This window comes from Falco punctatus (genome assembly GCF_963210335.1).
Source record: "Falco punctatus genome assembly, chromosome: 13".
Lineage (NCBI taxonomy): Eukaryota > Metazoa > Chordata > Aves > Falconiformes > Falconidae > Falco > Falco punctatus.
The window spans coordinates 6399963-6421770 of NC_137593.1; the positions used below are offsets into that span (position 1 = coordinate 6399963).

Below are 21808 nucleotides of genomic sequence, written 5' to 3' on the forward strand. Positions count from 1 at the left end.
TCCAGCTGATAAGCACATCCATTGTTCGATAACCCTACAAAGTGACCATGTCCCCTTCATCCCATTGCCACTGTCCTGGCTTCACAGACTGACTTCTGTGAATGCCAGCAGAGGTAGTGAGCTGAGCTTGCACAGTGTGTCTTGACAGACAACCAGTCCCCAAGGGATGCCTTGAAGGCTCATTCCAAAACACTGACCTGTCATACTTCAGGTGGAATGACAAGTTCTCAGAAAACCCATGTGCACCAGCAAGAAGCGTAGGTATGCAACGAGGAAGTCAAAGACCAGAGGTCCCAAAGAAGAAAGAAAATATAACCTAGTCTGCAACTAGCACTGATACCATCTGAGGAAAATAAAAATCTTCGTCTCTTTCTGTGCTTTCTTACAAAGCACAGGAAAATAACGTAGCCAGATTCCACCCTCCCTGAAACTGCTGAGGCACGTAAACAAATAAAACTGTACTGGACATGAAGGAGAACTTGCATTAGGGCAATACCCAGAGGGGAATAGCTCAAACAGGTGTGTGTATTGCAGAAGTATGGCATGTTCCTTATCACTGTTGGTCATTTATAATTTAAATTCAAAGTACAAAACCAATTCTGAGGTAGTTCCAAAAAGAAAAGGAAAAGAAAATTGTTCCTGAGAAGTCAGCATGCTGGCTATGACTGACATTGGCTACGAACGTGCCTGGGTGAACAGCACTGAACTGAATCTGGAGTTTGAGCACAGACAGGTCATTTCAAACAGTCTTGCATTAAGCAACACTCTTCACCCTGGGGGAATTCTCCCTTCCAAACACTTCCATTGTTCCACATGGGCTTTCTCTCAAAGATGTCAGCTGTTCTCAGTGGGTTTTCTTCATCTTTACTCATTTTGAAGATTTTAGGCTGTTTTGGGAAGCTGCTGTATTAATTTTCTCAGATGTTTTGAGTTCTGAAAAGCTTTCACCTGCAAAGGATTTATCCTGATGAGGAATTAATTCCAGCTTTATTTGCAGAAGAAAGAACTGTATACAAACTGAAGGATGCTTGGCTTCTCGGACACTAACATAAGCAATTCTGAATGGAGATCTGTTAGGGTGTTCTGGATATTTGCATGTCAGTATGCAGTAAAAGCAAGAAAATGCAAATAAGTGTTCCTGAAAACAGCACTGGAAAGCAAATATTTCTTTTTTACATACCCTAAAAAGACCTTGTTATAAGGATCATGGTAGCAAGAGTCCAATACCAAGAGGCAGAAGTACTAAACTTCCAGAGCGGGAGATGATGAGAACTGGCTGGCTCACAGCAGCAGAATCAGGACCCTTTCCTCCTAGGTCACAGCCATACCCCAGGGCAGCTGGCTGTGGCACCACTGTCACCACTACCATTCAGGTGCAGTATGGTTCACAAATATATGGGACAGTTAACATAAAATAGCTTAAAAACATAAAAAAAACATTGATATCAGAAGAGAGATTCATAAACTGACCCTTCATCTGTGGAAGAGTTAGGAGGTAGGGTGAATAATGGACAGATGGAGAATTTGCCAAGTATCAGGATAAAGAAACTGAGCAGAGTAGAGGACTAACGGGCAGCAGAACTAGCAGAGTTCTCGAAAAAGGACAAATAATGGATAGAGGCAGCAAAGACAACAAGGGCAGTAAAACACTGGCACAGGTTGCCTGGAGGGATAGTAGATGCCCCATCCCTGGAAACATTCAAGGTCAGGTTGGACCGAGCTCTGAGCAACCTGATCTAGTTGAAGATGTGCCCGCTCATTGCATGGGGGTTGGACTAGACAACCTTTAAAGGTCCCTTCTAACCCAAACCATTCTATGAAGTACACAAAATATGCAGCTTTTGCTGTGTAAAGGCAGCAACTATTTATATTTACTGTCAACCTACAACAAGCCTGACTCCCATGACCAGATTCTTCTTGCTTAGGCTCCACCGAGATCCCTAGCTCGGTGTTTTATTTTAGCTGCATCTCAGCGTCCAGGAGGATTTAAGCCTTTGAAAATTCTTTTAGGTGGAATTTGGGCTGCATGAATCTAAATGCAGGAAGCCTTCCTGAACCCCACGGTGTGTGGTTTGTGCACATATGCATGTGAGTGCATGCATGTGCTCATCAGGGAAGCAAAAAGAAGGAACTGAGGCAGCAGACACATGACTCAGGGTGTGTGCGAGATTGGTAACATAACCCTGGTACTGTTGGATTATCAGCGAGTTTTGATCTTCACTCTGCATTGGCTGGGCTACCTCCCAACAGAAAATGCTGCCGGCAGCATTTATGCTTAGTAGTCAGTTATCCATGGGAGCAGGTAAGGGATTAGTGGCCAGGTAGGGTTTCATGCCTGTCAACAGGGTCAACACCGTAGCTGCTCAGAAACACTTAGCAGGAGAGAGGAAATAATACAGCTTTTTCTTTCCAAACCACAAGTCCCTTGTATTTGAACTGAAAGAGAATTGTCTCTCTTTGGTGGAATTTGGTATGTGATGTGCCTGGATGAGATGTGGATCAAAGTCATGTTGCTGCATGCGCTTGGCAGCAATGCTGGCTTAATGTATAGCTGTCCTGTTTCATCCACTCTTGCCTCACTCCTGCAGCCCACCGCTCCGCCTCTGGGCCACCGCTGCTTGTGCCATCTGCAGCCACTCATGGAGATGCCTGGTTGGAAGAGAAAACGTAAACCCAAGCATTTTTAGGAATGCTGGTTTTCAGACAGATCAATTTCCTGACCTGATTCACAGCACTGATGCAGAAAGCAGGAGGACCATCACGTCCGAGAGGGCAGAGCACGGAGGTACCAGCCAGCAGTGAGGGGCAGCAATAGCTTAAGTCTCACTTGCTGCCGAATGTTCTGCATCACGAACCTGTAGCTGCAGTTTGGGGAACAAAGCTCAGCCTAACCCAACTTGTATTCTGACCAATGCAGAAATAATGCAGGTTTAGCTGGTTTTCATCTCTGTCTTTGAGTTAAGGGGCATGAATTCAGGTTTGCATCTTTCACCCAAAGAAACCTTATTAAGCAGCTTGTTTCTGTCAATGTAATTAATGAGGAGATGGCAAAAGATAACTGTTTCATCGCAGATTTCAAACCCCATTCAACACAGCTTTAAAGAAATCCCACTAATAATGTCTGTTAGTCTTTGAATGCAATAGGGTGTTAACAAGCTTACTTTAAAGTTTACCTGCCTAAAATTTCTTCTGCTCTCCTTTTCTTAGCTTTCATTCTCTTAACCTGTGTCCTAGCTGGAAAAACACCTGATCATTCAACTGATTTATCACAAAAAATAAAAATGTACTTGTTTTTCCCTTCTTTAGCAGTATCTTTTGGCTCTTTAATATGTAGCATTTGCACCATCTCACTCCAGATGCGTTTCCTCCATCCCCTGATTAACATAGCGAAGTTTTTGTAAGGTCTGGATGTGTAATTTACAGATTGCAAGAGTTTTCTTTTTCAAATTCAGTGAATGGTGTTTAAAATACTCAGGTGCCATTTTTTATTACTAAAATGGAGTCACAAAGCCAATTGATGAATGGAGCTGAGCAGTTTTCAGGATCAAGTTCAAGCTTGTAAAAAGAGATGAGTTACTGAGACTTAAAAAAATAATAGTTTTCTCTGACACTCAAATCTTTCCCCAACAAGAATAACTGTAGCTCTCCTTCTTTCTTTCCACGTGTACCATTATGCAAGAAATGTAAAGTAAGATACAGAGAGATCTTGAGTATTTGTTGAAATTAACATTCTGTTCATCGCTGGATTCTCTTTGTGCCAGACAGAACTAGGCTTTCTCCAAACAATTCCATCTTGGACCCTGATCCTGCATGTGCTTACTTGATTATTCTGAATACCTCAGAGTACTCTCACAGCTCTCTCATATAATGAACTGCCAAGTCTGTTTTGAATATGTTAATCTCAGGGTAAAGTTAAATATAAATACATGCCCCAGCACTCTGAAGGACTGAAACATTTTTGGGTTAATCTCTGAGGATTTTAGTGCCATTCAGAAGAAATGATCAATATCAGTTCATTATTGCTTCCAAGTGGGCACAGTCTTTCATGAGAAATTTAGAGGAGCATCATTACAGAAATTCTGGGATACCTATTTTATAGTTGCAGAAGAACAAAAACGCTAAAGGACTAAAGGAGTGGTGGGACAATGCATTAATTTTTTGGACAGGACAGGATTAAGAAGTGCTGCCATATGTGAGACCAAGTGTTTGTATGGTCTAAACCCTATCTGCTTGTTCCAGTTTATTTTTTAAATTCTGATCAATTAACTTTGAAGAGCCAAGCTTTGTGCCAGGTCATGCACTGTCCATCACATCCATCCCAACTATATGTTGAATCCCAGAGCAGATGCAGGGTTAACATAAAGGTGTCGCGTTGATATGAACTCTGCCGTGCACTCTGACAAATTCAGCAGACACGCTCGCTCCAGGATAAGTACACTGTAAAGAAATCTGGAAGTACGCAGATCCAGTATTACTGCTCACATAACCGTGGCTTTACAACCTCGGCCGAGAAGAGATGCGGTCCGTGGTAAAGGAGAGCGCGGCTCTTGGGGCATCTTTGCCCTTTCCCACCCTCATCCAGCAGCTAGCAGGGCTGGGTTGTAAACACGATGGACCACAGACGATGAGACCCTGCAGATGTTTGTGAATTTGGGACAGTCAAAAAGGCTTAGTAGTAAACATGGACCAGGGGAACCCAAGTGGATTGCTGAAGGCGTGGGGGGAGAGAGACCAAGGCAGCTTGAAAGAAGATGTGTTAGGTGGCATGGGAGGTAGAGCTGGGTGGCATGGGAATGCAGAGGAAGCTGGACTCCAGGGGAAATCTTGAGATAATCCTTTCATTTGGCCTCTTACTGGCATTTCCAAGTGTCTAAGAGTGTAAAACCTGACAGCAACCCAGGCACTGTAGTGCTGCCTGGCCGCAGTGAGGCTGAGCCCTTGGCTGTAGGCTGACGGTGGTGAGAGCTGCAGAAGTGTCCCGTGAGACGTAGGCTGGCACAGGCACGGCAGCGTTAGCCACACGCAGGTACACCTCCGTATCTGCTGCCTGCTGGTGTTCCTAGGTAAGCTCTTCTCAACAGAGACACTCAACAACCCTGCACAGGGCAGGGTAGAAACTTCACTTGAGACTTAAGTCGATTCTGCTTCAAGGTGGGATAGCGCCAAGCCAAGGGAGAGGAGAAGCGTGAGGCACATCTCCTGCCACAGCAGGGCCGAGCTCAGGGCTGGCGCGCAGGGATGAGGGAGGGACCACTGTGCCCTGCTTCAGATGGAGACAGGCTGTGGGCATCAGGAATCAGCTCTGCAAATCTTGCAGATAATTTAGGGAAACAAAAATATGTGCTCCAGGGGGAGGACTTGGTAGAGAGTGCAACCCAAAGCAGACTGCTCTTTATTTCGCAACTCCATTTCTAAAGCTGAAGTAATGTGGGGAGAGGGGAGTAAGAAACATCTGAAATACATATGCAAAAGCTTTGTCAATCCTTCTAAAATGTCTATTGTATTGATTTAATCCTTATTGTACACGGCATAAGATTTATATTGTAATAGGAATAACTGGCATTTTTATGGCACCTTTCCCCTGTAACAAATCTCTTTTGGAGCGCTCAAAGCATATTTATAAATACCCATCAATTAAGCCTCAATAATCATTGTGTGGGTAATGGAAGTTGCTTTCCTGTCACTTCAAGATGTCTTTAAATCACATGAATCTCTAAGGCTTCAAAGAAAAACAGCAGCAGAAACCTGTGAAGAATCCAACCCTGCCGCCTTATTCAAACATGCCACAGTCACTTCCCCAGCTCTCTGCCAGCTCTCTGGTCAGCCTTGAAGTCAGATATAGGTTCGTTTTTCATCTATCAGCCATCGAATGACTCGGGACCGACGCAGACACCATTTCAGGTCACTGCATATTGCAGCTGTGGTCTGCCAGGGTGCACACAGGCAGGCAGGAGCTGAGGCAGCACGCTGCCTGTATCACCGCCCTGGTAGCGGTTGCTCCTCCCTTAGTCAAAAATAACGTCAGGTTTTGTCAACCTTTAGGGCGTGCTGCTAGATATTCACTTCGTTAAAAAGAAGCGTTCAAGGTGGGTAGAATTTGAGTGTGATAGTGCGTGTGACAGAGCATGACGGAGAGGTTAAGCCTGGCTATTTATAGTAGATAGAAGTAACAGAATTGTAAAATAAACATTATTTTTTAAACCATTCTAGCCTGAGGCACAGTTAGCTGAAGAGATTTTTCCAAGGCCATACCAAAACATTTATATTCCAGGCTCAACTATTTATCAACATGAAATAGATACATTATCTCAGGCATCACCTTTTAAGTCTGGAAAAGTTAGCAACTTGGTAAATAATTCTTAAGACGTGATTGCTTTTCAGAGTAACGCTTCATGTATTTCCATGCAGTTTTGGGGAAGCTCTAGGAAAATTCCTTCATGGAGAGGAATCTGATGTAGAATTTTCTTTTTTTTTTCTTTTTTTTTTTAGATGCGCTATTGAAACTTGGTGATATTTTTTTTCATGAGGACCTCCCACCTGGCACAAAGGATCTTGTTTTATTGCAGCTATATAAAGCTTTTGAGGAGGCTTGTTTCACCGCTTTGAAAATCACCATGCTTTTCCATGATGTTTTCAAAGAGGACTTGTACATGGGCATGACTGGGCATCTCTATTCAAAAGCAGCGAGCCTTCTGCTTCCACACTCCCAGCCAGGTAATCAGAGATGCTCACTGACGGCTAGGGGAGAAAAAAACCCCAAAAGACAGACATGTCTAGGTGTATTTCTGCTGCATTTGTGACTAAAAATACACTAAGCAAAATTCTGAGAGGAGGAAGAAACCACAAGTGCACAGCAACGTGGCAAAGGCTCTGCTGGATAAGAAACGTTGGGAGGAAGGCTGGGGTGAGGGCTGGCTCTTCCCTAAGCTCTCACTGGGATTTATGGTGATCTTGTGATCTAGGGGCTGGAACTGCCATTCCAGCACCAGAGGGGTTTATGACTCTTTTATTGTTTTAAAGTTATTTGTGCATTCACTGTACGCATAATGAAACTGCTGTCGGTTTTCTTTATCTCTGAAAAACCAGACTTCTGAGCCACCGGTGTAGCTTCCTAATCACAGGCATGGAAACTCCTGAACTTTAACTAGCAGTGTTATCTAAGTAGTCGTCTTGGTTTTCCCAGGTGTTTTTTTTAAATTACTTTGGGGGAAAATCAGTAATGATGGTTGTTTCAAAAGCTTATATTTAATGCCTTGCTGTTGCAGAGCAAACCTGCTGAGTCACTGGTAATAGTTTAATTCCAAAGCTGGCAACGTTTCTCATTGATTGCCCTGCATACAAAAATCTCCACATTGTATAGGTATGTAATTAATAGTAGATAAGGCTGTCTATTTAAAGCCTATAAAAAAAAATATTCCTTGAAATTGCACCCTGACGGATTTAAAATGAACATGAACTTTTGACAGAGCACCTTTTGTGGTATGCAGTATGAAGATTCCCAGTGTGCAGAGCAAGGCTTTCATGATACCACTAGAGAAGTCAAAATAAAGGGCAGAAACTACTTAGGAATTCACTAGAAACCTTGGAGGGAGCTAGGAATAAAACCCCCATGTATAGTGCTTCCATTTGGCAAGCAAAATAAATGTTTACTTACTAAAGCGTTTATTTCTAAATTGTCAGGTGTGGCTGCCCTTTACAGGAAAGTGGGTGCATGACTGGCAAGGAAAAAGAAAAAATTAACTAGCAAAATAAATACTATGAAGAGGAAGGAGATACAGCACAGAGGAAAAGTACTGTGATAGAAAAGGGCGATGAATCAGTAGAAGTTTGCTGGTATGTGCAGAAATGACATCTGATTCTTTGTTCTTACAGTGAGAAGAAGTTTAAGCATATTTTAAGTAATTCCTGCTTGTGTTTTCTCCCCTGCTTCTTCCTTTGTAGTTGGGGATCTTTTTTTTTGGTTGTTTGTTTTTTTTTTTTTAACAACAAGAAGGAAGATAAACTGCTAGTTGTAAAGAGTGCTGCAGGGGAAACGCTGGGGATATAATCACCTAATTATGAATTTCCTGAATGTGCAACATGACCAGGAGCAACTGGACAGGATTAGTGCTGTATGTTTCATCTCCAGCTGTTTCATGAATACCAATCTACAAAATCGTCCAAGAAGAACATTTTTTTTTTTTCCATGGCCCTACTTTTGGCTTTAACATCGCGAGCAATACTGCTTTGTTTTCTTTAGAGCTTGAACTGAAACAAGAGCTTTCAACAAAACAAAACCAAAGCAAACCTAACGAGCCAAAGAACTGCTCAGTGTTAGGGAGATTTAACTGAAATATTTGTAAAATATCAAAAGGAGCATCCTTCTCATTGGAAAAAGTGGAACTAACACTGCAGAGATGTGTGATTATGAGACAATAAATGAGACTATTTTCTTCTGGTGCAGTGGTCAGAAGTTATTGTTTTGAATAAGCACAACTGGTGTGTAATCTTCATGGCAAGCTTCTTGAATTGCTTAAGTGCCAACCCACTTTGGAAGCTCTGGCAGATGGGAACTTATTTAAACTTATAAAACCAACGTAGACAAAAATGTAAAAAATGCCCTGTGTAAGTCCTCAGCTTGCAAGCAGACAAATTACAAAGACAATGGTTCTTCTCATGGAAAAGAGGGCAACAGCAGCATTTTCTTTCCACGATGCCTTTGTAAAGCTTAAGAAACAACTAATAGAATAATATCCCTGACAAACAACAATTTCTGGTGTGTCAGAAATCACATCTTTAGAATAATGGCCCTGGCGTTTAGAGGGCTTCTTCTCAGCTGCTGGTGAAGTCCCTGGGTCTGTTGTGACTTCCAGTTGAGTTTAACTGGGCATATTTATTGCTTAGTAGTAGCCTGAGAGATTCAAAGATCAGATTAAGGTCTTGCCCATTAAATGCAATAACAGGATGCCCAATAGGCACTGGTTTTATCACAGATGGATGTGCAATCCAGTTATCATGCACCCCACTAACAAGACAGGCAGATAACTTTTATTTCAGAATCTTACAGTGGTTAGTCCTTTGATCTTATCCCAAGAATAAGATTTTTGGGGCTTAATTTCTGCACGTGTTATTGAGCACAAGAAATACTGACCTGTGTCCTAAAAAGGGAAAAAAAATCTGCTAATTAATACCATGAATACAAACTCCTTACCAAACTCGGTCAGTTCATGAATGCAAAAAGATGAATATATGCTCAGTGAATAACTGGCATTCATTTCCTCTAAATAGAGAGGTACAGATAGAAATCCTGGGTCATGCTGATGTTTACATGCCCTAGTTATTTAAAAAGACCGTCCTGCCAAATTTTGGATTCCCTGCGGTAAAAGTGACCGTTAGGAACTACAAACTGCATACACTTGCCCGGAACTTCTTGCTTGTGCCAGTCTCCACTGGCATCGCCTTGAAAATAAAACATTGTAAAGATTGAAGGAATTCAATATGTTTTAATCTGTACAATCTAATCTGCCTTTAGCTTTTGTTTTTTCCGGATAAAAGAGTGAGAGAAGACTACCGTGACCAGATAATACTGTGTGATTTTGAGTACTCAGTTGTTTAAATTGCACTAACTTTAATGGTTCATGATACGTAAAGATAAGGACAGAAAACGGGTTCATTAACAAGAAAAACCAGATAATGTGGTCCAGTCTCCATTCTGTGGAAGGAGTAAGTTATGTGATCACAAGGGGGAGGGAGGACAGCCCCTACATAATTTCGTTCTGAATGTTTTCATAAGGAGATCATCCAGTTGTTTGCTTTGAGCATCCTGCCCTTCCCTTTGCAGCGCGAGGTCCGAGTTAGGGGTGCTGCAGCGCCTGCTCTCAGCCTGCTGAGGGGTCACCTAAGGTGCTTCTTGCTGAGTACATCTCTTTTTTTCCTTCCAAGTTGCTGCTGGCCCTGAAAGTAAGAGTCTGAACCTGGAGCTCTTGCTATGGGTAAATGTGACTCGTTAGACACCGAGTCCTGAGCCAGCCCACCCCACAGCTGCTCAGAGATGTAATAACGCACATGGAGAGAAAACTCCTGCGGCTGCACTCCAACCCGTGTTTGAGCAGAACCATCCACCCTCTACGCTGAAGTTATGTGGTATTAAAAATGACTGAGGGCAGTACACCCCACGTAAAAAAAACCCAAACAACCCAACAACAAAACAGCAGTATTTGTAAAATAAATCAACCAAAGCGTTCTCTGTATACTGTCAAACAGCACCCATGCCAAGATCTCAGCCTGTCTGTCCTCCAGAATGAAGAACGTGCGGCTTGTGGGAAAAGGAAAAGTTTAACTCAACAGAAACATGAGGAAAAGTGTCCTGTGAGAATAAAGACCGTCTTCACAGCCTTTACAATGATGCCTGATCTCCAAGGCCACATCCTGATTGTACAGAGAGAATTTCCACTGGCCCCTCTCTGGGATTTGTCACCAAATAGGAGGGGATGGCTGATGGGGATGATGGCAGAATACAGGATTTAGAATCGGTTTGGACCCAGCCCCAGTCAATGCTGCCTAAGTACTATGTGATAGCTAAACAATTCCTGCTCGAAAGGAGTTAGGGGTTTCTGTCTGGTCCTGGTGTGTCTGCAGCTTGGGAATGACCCTCCTGGAGACATGGATCCAAGAGAAAGGCTAAAGAAGGAGACAGCATTGTCCCTATGTCCCGCTCCTCTGCAACAAGCACGCATGGGAAGGGAAACAGAAGAGATGCGCTACTGCATTTCAAATGCCACTTGCTTCCTGAACAAATAGAAAGATCTCGCTGTGACAAAACAAAAATCTGCATGTTGTTGAAAAAAAACCCCTGACTCCTCAAAACAGAAAAGCAATGTTCATGGCTTTGGTCTGTATTTATTTGGTTGATAGTTCAGGTCAATCATTTTCTCCAGCGCATTTTGTCTGTCCCTGCTGTGTCACCATGTAACCTAATCCTTTTCCTTTTTCAGGGGCAAAAGATGTTTCCTCCTGGTCTGATTAATGCTCTTCCTAGATGAGCTGGCTCAGGGAGTAAACCATTAAAGGAACAGTTTTATCTGTTACTTATGTAGGAATTTTCCGAGGAAAAGCATTCCTTGCTTCACTCTCCTTTGCCCTCTTCCTTGGATTATAAGCCATGCCCAGCTTCCACTGAACCAGTTGACAGTTGCTGTTAACCATGTAACAATGCTCTTCCAACTCATCAGGGCACTGTGGCTGAACAGAAACGCTCCAAGGAGAAGGTACACATTTGCTCCAGGCCCAGGCTGGCTTTGCTCTCTTTTTTTGTGAGTCTGGACACTTCTGCGGTTCCAGGTGAGACTGGAAATGTCCCTGTGCCTGAGGCCTCTGTTTTGGCTCTGCAGACGAGGACCTCGCCTTCCTCTGGACCATGAGATAGAAAAGCTACAAATCAGTTCTGTGACTTCATTTCCTTCCTCTTTATTTCTTTTTATTTTGCCTTCTTCAGGTTTGATTCTATTTATTCTTCAATTTGATGTTATCTTTTTTATGTCATTCTCCAACTCAGCTCAGTGATTTCTTCCTCTCTTAACCGACGCCTTTGTTGTCCCTTTTCTCCAACTTTTCCTTCACAAAACAGTCCATGAGACCAAGTAAAGGCTTTACCACCCTAGTGAATAATTAATCTCATCTGACTCTGTAACTCAATCCAGGATCATCAAAAAGTCTGCATGTTTTGGGTCACTAATAAAACAAAACATTTTTCTACTTTTAGATTTTACTCATTACAAAAGTTTTTGCTATTAACGACGAACAATACTTAGTGCTGGCTAACCATTTCACATTGAAAAATCTTTCCCATGGGAAATGGCCGATTTGTTGTGTTTGTAGCAATTATCTATTTCAGATAACTTTATTTTCATTTTTCTGTGTTTTGGTCGCTTAAAAAATAAAAACCCCTCAGCCTGGTTGGGCATGACGTTTTGGTTTTACTGAACTTTTACGCCAAACCAACTTTTCTTTAGACTTTAGAGTTCCAACAAGAGGTAGAACATCAAGGAGTCCTACGGGAAAACTGGTTGTGTTGATATTTTAATGGAAGCCGATGAAAATACACCTGGGCTGCTTACGACTCCACGGGGTTTTCTAGTTTCTGAAAGGAAACCTCACCTGGGTGGGTAGGGTAGATCAACCGCTGATGAGAGCTATGGGGAAAAATAGCGCTGAGGAGTCAGTGACGGGGAGGCCGCAGAGCACACGGCGGATGGGTGACACGCTGCTGTGGAGGACGGTTGGCCAGCCCAAGGGCTGAGGCCACATCAGAAGAGCCTTCATGGCGCTGGCTGTGATCTGTGGCGTGGGTGAGGCCGAGCGCTGGCTCAAACTCTTTGCTGTAGCCAGATGAACGCTCTGCCCATGGCTCCGCACTGCCTCGGTGCAGCGCTGCGGTGAATGGCCACCACGGCTCCCCGGGGCTCAGCCCCACGGCCAGGCCATACGCTTCTCCTGGGCCGCAAGAGTTTAAATAAATCAGGGCACTTCGTAAGCTCGGAAAAACACTGCCTGATGCTTCTCCTCCTCGCTCCCAAGGGATGGAAAGGCAGGAGCGAGCTTCACGGTGGGCCCGAGGGCTCCGCTGGCAGGGAGAGCCCGGCCCTCAGCCCCCGGCCCTCAGCCCCCGGCTCTCAGTCCCCGGCCCTCAGCCGCCCGGGCCAGGGGGCTCCCGCGGCAGAGGCGGCCCCTGGGCGGGACAGCCTGCGTCGCGGTGCCGCTAAACGGGCAGCGGGAAGGGTCGGGGGGCGGCTGACGCCTCATGGGTGACAGGCGGCCGTCGGTAACGCTGCAGGAACGGGGGGCGGCGGGGCTGGCCCTCGGCACGCTGCGAGGCGGTGCCACCCGCCCCGGCCCCGGCCCCGAGCCGCCCCGGCCGCGCTCCCCGCTGGCCGCCCCCGGGCCGCCCCTAGCGGCTGCCCCCGCTGGCGGCGGGGCGGAGGCGGCGGGGCGGGGCGGAGCGGCTGCTCGGCGGGGCGGGGGCAGGAGGGCCGGCGCGCCCCGCCGCCGCCGTCTCAGCCGGCTTTTCGGCGGGAGCTTCTACTCCAGAGTGCGCGGTAGCGTGGGCCGGCCGCGGGCCCCATGTGGTGCCGACATCACTGACATGGCGGAATCCCCGCCGAGCCCTCCTAGCGCTTGCTCCAGCTAGCCGGGACTCACCGCCGCGCCCGGCCCGGCCCGGCCCGGCCCGCCGCCCCGCACCAGCTCGCCGCCAGGTAAGGACGTGGCGGGGGACGGGGGAAGGGGGTCCCGGGCGGGGAGCGCGGCGGCGGGGTCGGGCTGAGCTGTGCTGGGCTCGGCTCGGCCGGGCTGTGCTGGGCTCGGCGGGCAGCCCCGGGGAGCCGCGTCCCCCGCCCCGAGGCGCCGCTGCCGGTCCCGGCTCTTTTGTTCGGCGGCGGGGCGGGAGCGCGGGGCGGCCGGAGGCGGCTGCGGCGGGACGCGGCCGCACTTGGCGGAAAGTTTCTCCCGGCGCTTTCCCCCCCCCGCCCCCCGCCCGGTGCCTGTCGCGGCGCCCCGGGGCCCCGCCGGCTCTTCCCCCGCGGCGGGCGGCGCCGGGCGGGCAGGCGGCAGCGGCGCTGCGAGGGGCTGGCGGCGGGACGGGCCCTCCAGCACCGCCCGGGAACCCCGCGGGGCTGCCAGCCCGGCCGCTGTCACCGCCTCCGGCCGGCCGCTGGGCTCCGGCAGGGGGAACCCGGGGGGCGCTGGGGGCGCTCGGCAGCACGCGTGGGTGCGTGGGTGGCGGCGGCCCGCGCCCTGCCCTCGGCCGCCCGCCGCGGGAGCCGTGCCCGTGGGGCGGCGGGGTGCGGTGCCCGGGGCCGGCGGGGGGGGCGGCCGCGGGGTGCCGGGCAGGTGGGGACCGGGGCTGCGCCTCGCCCGCCGCCCCCTCCGTCCATCCCTGCCAAATGCCGGGAGCCAGGGGGCACGGCGCAGAAAACGCTGGAGAAAGGCGCGAGCGGCTTCTCCCGGCCTCGTCCTCGCCGCCGGCTCTTGGCTTTGGCGGCTTCGGGAGGGAAAACCCTGGAAACTTTTTTTTATTTTGCTTGCCAGACACCTTTTTTAAAATGGCATGCTACCAGGAGACGGAATGAAAAAAGAAAAACTCTTTTAAAAGCTTAACCTCTCTTAGGTTAAGACCACATCTGCATCCCTCCCCTCTACCTTCCCCCCTTCCCGCTTCTCAGAAATGTGCTATTTAAATAAGGTTTTGGCGAAGGCACTGCGGCTTGGAGGTAAATGTAACGAACCATTTATCCCATCTATATTTGTAGAATAAAAGGCGGGGGGCAAGCATGCCTCTCTCCATATTAGTGAGTTTGTATTTCATTTGCATTTCTTTGTGCACTTTGAGTACCTAAAATTACTGGCCTGACTCCTTGAAGTGGTAGTTTCCCTGTGACAGACAGGGAAACAGAGATACAGGAAAATGAAGTTTCTTGTTTGGTGTTTTTTTTGGTTACTTTGGATTTGTTGTTGTTATTGTGCTTTTCGATTTATTTTTTTTTAAACTTGAACGCAGTGCTAGATTTGTGAGAACAGAATTCACGAATCCCAGTTCCCTGTGCCCTAACCGCATTTGCTGTATCCTCTAACCACTTACCCTGCAGAACCCAGGGCTCAGCCAGTACCTTCCTGAAAGGTGCCAAACCAGTCTAACTCGAGCTTAACAATGTGCTAGGTAATGGGATTTCAAACTTGCATGCATTTTTAAGTCTAGAACACTATTTCTCAACCTTTTTTGCAGCTGAGCTCGCTTTAAAAAGGTTGAGACTGGCAGTGCCACTGGTCTGGGCTCTGCTCCTTTCTGATGGGGATTGACTGGTCCAGACACAGATGACATGATGAATGCTTGGCTGAAAATCCAGATAAAGGCGTTGCTTCCATAACCTCAGGGATAGGCAGTGGGCTGCCTCCCAAGTGAAGGCATCTTGCTCCTCTCACCCGTTCCACCGGTGGTCTTGCCCACCTACCACCCGCGTCTCGGCAGTAAGAGAACATGCTGCCGGTGCTACCAGTAAGAAAATGATTCTTGGCGATGTTCCTGGGGTCATTTTGGGTCTCGCACAGAAGCGGTCTGTTAGTGCTTTTCTCCTAATCTTCAGCACTTTGTGGTTCCCTCTCAGTTTTTGAAGCAGTTGTGCTTTGTGGTTGTATTGGGACCCTGCTGGGACAGAAGTGTCTGCTGCCCCAGAAGTATCGCATATTGCTCTTCCCAGTTCAGTATCTTTTAGCTATTTATGCTTATAACGTAGCTCAGAGATGAGTCTATGTGGAAGTTGATATATTTTACAAATATTTCTCTCTTTTTGTTTTGAACCACCGGGACTCATCTGGTTTGGGTTTGAGGTCACTGCTGGGACAGCGATGAGAGGGGTTTTTCATACTGTTAGCCTATAGTTGGCCAAAGGATAAGAAATGAAGAAAGTTACATCCAAAATAAGCAGATATTCTTCTATAGCCAAGAAGCTCAGAGCTGTAACTCCATACCGCAATCATTTTGTCTTTACTCTCGGAAAAGTTTGCAACTTCCAATCTGAAGTGCGTTTGTTCTGGCTGTGTGTTTTTTGTTTTTTTTTTCTACGTGTGGTATTTAGTGAACTGAAAGAAGATTTCTGCATCATGCCTCTTCCTTAGCAGAGAATTTATGGGGGTTTTTTCCACCTTATAGATTACTATGGGTGATGAGAGAGAGACAGAAGCAGTTAAACTTCTACAGTTCATAAATATGTGCAAGAAACTATATACAGATCAAGCAGTAAAGTTCTGCATGTGTGGGGTTGAATTCATGAACTTTCTAATTAGTATAATTGGCTTTTCCCTCAAAAACATAGGTTGTCAGTCTGGTGAGCGCTAGTGCGGAACCAAAGTTTACAGTATGAGTAAATGTTTGTAGTGTGAGGATCTTAATTCCTACAAAATACATATAATTACTGAAAAGTCCGAGAGCCTGTATACAGCTGAATAAAACAAATTATTCTCCACAGTGCTGCTGTTCTCAGTGTAGTTCACCACTCCTCTCAGAAGGGAAGATGTGAGGGAAGACGGAGGGAGCTGTGGGGAGCTGCAGGACGGGCAGTTTGGGATGCCCTCGCAGGGCGTCCCTGCCTCTCCACCAAGGATGCTGTGGTGGTGGGTGTTAAGTCTGGAAATCAGGTGTGCCAGTACATCGGAATGGTTTTGTGCAATATGCTGTAGGTTGTCAGAGTCCTGTTTGTTTGCAGTAGCCTTTAATGTGCAGCAAATAAAGAGCAGAGAAAGCCAGCAGACCCCTGTGTAAGTATCAGCTGTGCAAAATAGCAGTGAGGCAAAGGCTTTCTCAGACTTGTTGTTGCACAGAGGACTTGTGCCTAGGTGATCTTTGCGCTGCTGAGCAGCAGCAGCTGAGCGGTGGAGGATCCTTTAGAAACAGGAATATCAAAAGTCGTGTTGTTTACGGCCGAGGTTTAGTGTCCCTGTGTGATCTGTCCCTGGAGATGGAAGGTATGTGGGAAGAGGGAAGTTCTTCAAACAAGGCAGTGGAAATAAAGAGAGGCTGGGTACACAACGGTAACAGGCCATCTACAGGCAGGAATGTTGGGCTGTCAGCAAGCAGATAACTCCAACAGTTTCCAGTGGGGATGCGGGGCTTCGCGGTTTTTTTACCAATTTATTGTAAGCGCCGCTTTGCAAAATTCAAGTTGTAAGCCCCCTCTCTGTTGGATTACGGACAGCCAGGAAAAAAAGCACAGACTAATTAAATATGATTTATTGTGGAATTTGTAACAGTGTAGGAGAGATTAGTTGCCTTTCAGAAACACTGCTGCGGGTGTTAAAATTTGTGCTCCGCTCTGGATGAAAAATGATGGTGCTGTTGAGCAAGTACACAAGAAGAGCGTAGCCTGTTAGTATGATCCTGAGCAGCGGTATTCCCTAGAGGTGCCAGGTAGTGTGGCTTTGAGCAAATCTTCACAGTGCCTTTAATTGGGAAAGGATGCCTTTTCTTGAGCTTAGAGGTTAAAACATAGGGCTTCTCCAGTGACATGCTTTCTGCGTTTGATCTAAGGAATCCTTTGTTTACAAGTAAATTGTGGTGTTTGTTAGCAGATAACAGACAAAAAGCCAACTACACCACCAGCTGTGTAAGAAACATTCTTTATTGGCATTTCTGGTGGTGACAGTTTATAACAGTGGTATATACTGAAAGTTACTGTTTAGATACTCTGGTTATTAAGCTGCAGCTATGTATAATGTTATTTATGTGATATGAAGCAACATACAATTCCTAAGTAATTTAAGCATATACGTTCTATTATTTTTTGAAGAGGACAAAGGTTGCAGCTAATGCAGTGACATGTGGCATTTACTTCTTCTGGCGTCTGCTTCTAGTTCCTCTAGAAGCCGCTCAGTGGAGCGACAAGATGGATTCAAGAGCAGGGTTTCTGCTCTTGTTTTGGTTTTGTTAGATTTAGGATAACTGAAGCCAAACACTGGAATTCTCTGGAGATGGTAATAGGCTTGTCTGCTTTCTCTTTGTTGACCTAGTGTATAGCTATTCTGTGGCAGCAATGCAAATACCTTAAAGCATGTTTTATATGTGAGTCTCTTATAATTGCCTTATACGTAATTATGGATGTTTCTATTATTAGGTCCTTGCAAAGGACTCTAATAATAGAATGTGTGTATGTGTGCATATATGTATTTAAACATATACTTCATGCTTTCAGGAATGTTTCATATGGAATGTTTTGAAAAGAGAAAAAAGAAATTGCTCTCAGGAGGCTCTTAATAAAAACTTCAATACGCAACAATTTTAGATGACCCTTGCCACCCTCGGAGATCCTTGGGATGTTGTGGGCAGATTTCCCCACGCTTTTAATCTAAGCTAGAAAAATGTCAAATGTGTTCTGCTTAGTTTGTAGGTCATTCTCTGGGCCTCTGTGCAGCTGTGTCAATTTTTCATGGTTGCTCCCTGTTCCCCACACACCCACTAATAAAATGCTAACATTTATAAGCTAAATCCCCATGTTATCTTTTGCCCCAAGTATTTCTGCACGATTCTTTAGTCAAGGCCAACGCCGTAGTGAAGTAAAATGGTGTGATTGTTTCGGACCTCGGTAGCAGAAACAGCATAGGAGTAGCGAATTGTCCTGATTTGTTTTAGGATCACCTTACTATTTTTCTTTAGTGTAAGATTAGTTAGCCGCTAGAATTTATTCTACTTTATAAGTTGCCTTTATTGTGGAAGTATGTGCCTAGTCAGTGGCAGTTCCATATAATGTGACCTTCTGCTTGCTGACACTTGAGCTGATGTAGGTATGTTATTAAGTATTATGCATTGTTCTTTGCTCGTTATTTATTTATTGATGTGGAATAATGCAGCAGAGAAAAAAGGATGATAGCGTTTGTGATAATGAGAGTAGGTTTTCTTCTGGTCAGTGTATTTCTTGCAGACTCATGTAATGTCAACTCACAGAAGAAAAAGAATCGCTTTCAGTGTCTTGTTACTAGCAAACGTGTGGCAAACTGAAGCATCACTTTATTAGGATAAATTAACAGGGCATAAGCAACACAGAACAGCAGAGGTGGTGGGTTATTTGGGGTGTGTAATGCCTGAACTCAAAAGCCTGAATAGTGGCTTTTGTCTGTAAGTACTGTCAGAGGTGGTGGCGTTGAAAAGCAAAGGCACAGCTTGGGCTTGACTTACTTGACGAAGCATGTTGCTGTACCATGTGACTTAGTCTTTTGCCTTCCGTTTGATGTTTTAGTGTCAAGGATAATGGCTTATATCGAAGTGAAAAGTGGAAAAAAATCCTTCTTTTGTGACCAGATAAGGCATATTGGCATATACCACGTACCTGATTCTTCTAGATGTATTTCAACTGGGTGCAGGTTTGAGACCCAGCTGAATACCTGCCCGCACATTCCTCTGTTCTTAAAGCAGAAGGGTGGTTACATGGCTGGTGTTTCCTTTGAGTTGCGTTTTTGGTTGGCTTGAACAGTTGAAAAGTTCGTCTTGTCTTTCCCAGTTCTTAATCCACTTCACAGATATTAATATCCTGTTCTTTTGTGAGGTACTCTAAAGCTCTGAGGAAATTATTTTTGTGGTGTAATTCCAGTAGATACCTTTTTAGTAATTGTATTAAAAATTGAAAAAAGGGGTAGAAAGTGAGGTGTTGGTTTTCACCAAAACCTGTTGGTGCTGTTCCTCTGGAATACAATGCTGCCTTCAACTGAGGCTACTTTGGGAGCGATGACTTTTAAGGTGAGAAATTTGTTCCTAGTCAGTTGCACTGACTGAAGGATGAGAACACGTTTTTTGAGGGTTGGTTTCCACAGAGTCATCCCCTGAGCTGGGCAGAGGGGCACTCGACTGCTGTCAAATCTTCTACTTTGCCAGGTTAACTAGGAAATTTGTTTTCAAAGCCTGCCTTGGGGAGGGGAGAGCAACAACTCTTTTTATTTTCTGATGCTGGAAAGTGTTAGATGTGGCATCTCAAAGAAAAGCAAATGGAAAAACAACTATTTCTTATTCTGGATTTTTACAGAATTGGCTTCTGCTTAAATGAGTGTTCTTATTCTAAGGACTTCTGACTTTCTTAGTGTTGTGCCTGCCCATCATTTCTTTGGCACGCTTATTCATTGGCTGCCCATGGTTTCTGATACTAAGATAGGGTTTTTCTTTTAATTATATCTCTGTATGATTTATGTTCTTCTGGTGGTTGCACAGTTGTTAACCTTGCTGCATGGCTGAGAATCACCTTTATTTCTGCTGTCGCACTGCAGACCGGAGGCTTGGGGTGCAGCATTTGGTGTTGCAGAAGTGTCCATCCTGAGCAGCCAATGCCATCTGACAATCCATGTGTCTGGGGAACCGAGCGACTAGACACACAGCGCTTAATTTGGCACAGTGTTTGCTCTTTGCTGGCTTTTCTTGAATGCTTCAGATGTGGGTGAGGGAGGGGCTGCAGATCTGTTTGTGGCACGCTGCATTCCCTGCTGTCCTCTTTCTTTTTGCTTCGTGCTCTTGTTCATGCAATGGGTGTGATGCGTGGCCTTTGCATGACTAAAAATGCAGGCATGTGGACACGAGGCAGTTGTATGGGAGGAACGTGTCCATCCACATGCGTAGTGGGGGTGTGCCCGGCATTACTGCCAAGGTGGCTGTGTCTTGGCTCAGCGGTGGGTACAAATGACACAAGAAGGCTGTGATATGTAATCCCCCAGTACTTCAGAAGAGTCCAAGTGGCCTGATCTGGCAGGACCACAGGGCACTCCTTTTGGATCGTAGGTTGAGTCATTGTTGGTGGTACCTGTCAGCCAGCCTTGCAGGGAGAGAAAATCCATGGGTGTCTTCAAAAGCTGGTTTTGAGGAATGGGTCAGAAGTTTTCTGGCTTGTTTGGTAAGAGCGTACATGGATGAAGGGTGATGGGGATGGAAGCTAAGAATTGGAAATGTAGGGAGGTGGCCTCGTGTTGTGGCTGTCATGTAGAGGAGGGACCACTGAGGCATGGGGGTGGCGGTGCTGAAGGAGTTAAGTTGCGCGTGGCTTGCAGCACTGGGTGGTCTATAGAGAGCTTAGACTCAGTGACAAACCCAGAAGCAGGTTGAGCTACAGGAAGGTTGATGGTGTTTATGGGGATGAGAAAGAGATGGCAGAAAAAACAATCTTTACGTTAAATTATTATTTTCAGTCTAAGTTGTCAGTGCCTTAGAGAACGGTGCTTTCCTGTGTTTGTGCTGATATCTGAGCATGCGTATACGTTGTTTCCTCTTACATGAGTGACCTTATGTGGTTGGGGGGAGGTGGGGAAAATGGCATCAGTGTGGCAGATAACTCGTCTATTATAAACTCTGGAGTCTGACAAAGTTTAAAATTCCACATCGGTGCAAAATGACTTGATAGCTGCAAGCATGATCTGCTGCTCGTATTGCACACTGTGACCCTGCAGGCATTCTGCTCAGAGAAGTTAAAGCGGACTTTTTACCGTCTGGAAAGTTATGTTAGATGTTTTGAGGATGAAGGGTTAATTTTCTAGGAATTCAATGGGTATATTGATACATTCATAAGTTTAGCTCCCTTGACATGGTTTTTGTTGCTGTTCCCCGATCACACCTCTAGTGATTTAGCTTATTGTAGATGCTCTCCTGGTCTCAGGTAATACTGATGAAAGTAGCTCTCAGAATAAACAAGTGAAGCATGATTTTTCTGATACTTCTGTTTCCCCTAAGCAAGTAGGTGGTTCACACCTGTGGTGCCTCATCAATTTCTATTTGTATGTTTTTGTCTGGGTTTATTTGTTTTAAAACTAAATTACATTTTAGTAGGGCAGGACCTCAAAACAACAGCAACAGAAACCAACCAACCAAAAACCTTAAAGGACCAAACCAAAATGACTTCATATGCCACATTATGGTTAACTTCAGATGTAGTTGGGGTAATAGTGTCTTATGTTCAGAGGTCAGAATTAGCCAGCGGATTTCACCAGACACGGGTGTCTTGTTGCATGTTCGTATGCTGAGTATATGAACTGAGAACATTCGTACATATGTTCAATATCGTGTTCAGTGTGTGTCTTGTTGCATGATCCTTGCAGGTACTGTGCTGTGCTGTTCTGCAGTGCTGGGAGGGCAGAGTGCCGTACCAAGGCAGCAGCTTACGGCTCACGGAGTTTTTTGCTGCTGTGTCATATATTCCAGTTTTGCTTCGTGAAGGTCTAGAACCACACGTTTACAGGACTTGGTGCGGAACGTGGGGGTTGCATTATTGGTGGAACCGATACACAAGAAACCTTATGACTAAAGAGGAAAAAAGCC

General features: G+C 45.6%; 1 protein-coding gene across 1 annotated transcript in view; it reads left to right on the forward strand.

Moving 5' to 3' along the window:
• Positions 1–3: 3 nt before the first annotated feature.
• FNDC3B (fibronectin type III domain containing 3B) overlaps positions 4–21808 on the forward strand; it is a 222079-nt gene continuing 200274 nt past the window's right edge. Inside the window, exon 1 of the mRNA XM_080410542.1 lies at positions 4–13232. The gene's annotated coding sequence lies outside the window, so the exon portion shown is untranslated. The remainder of the gene's footprint in view (positions 13233–21808) is intronic.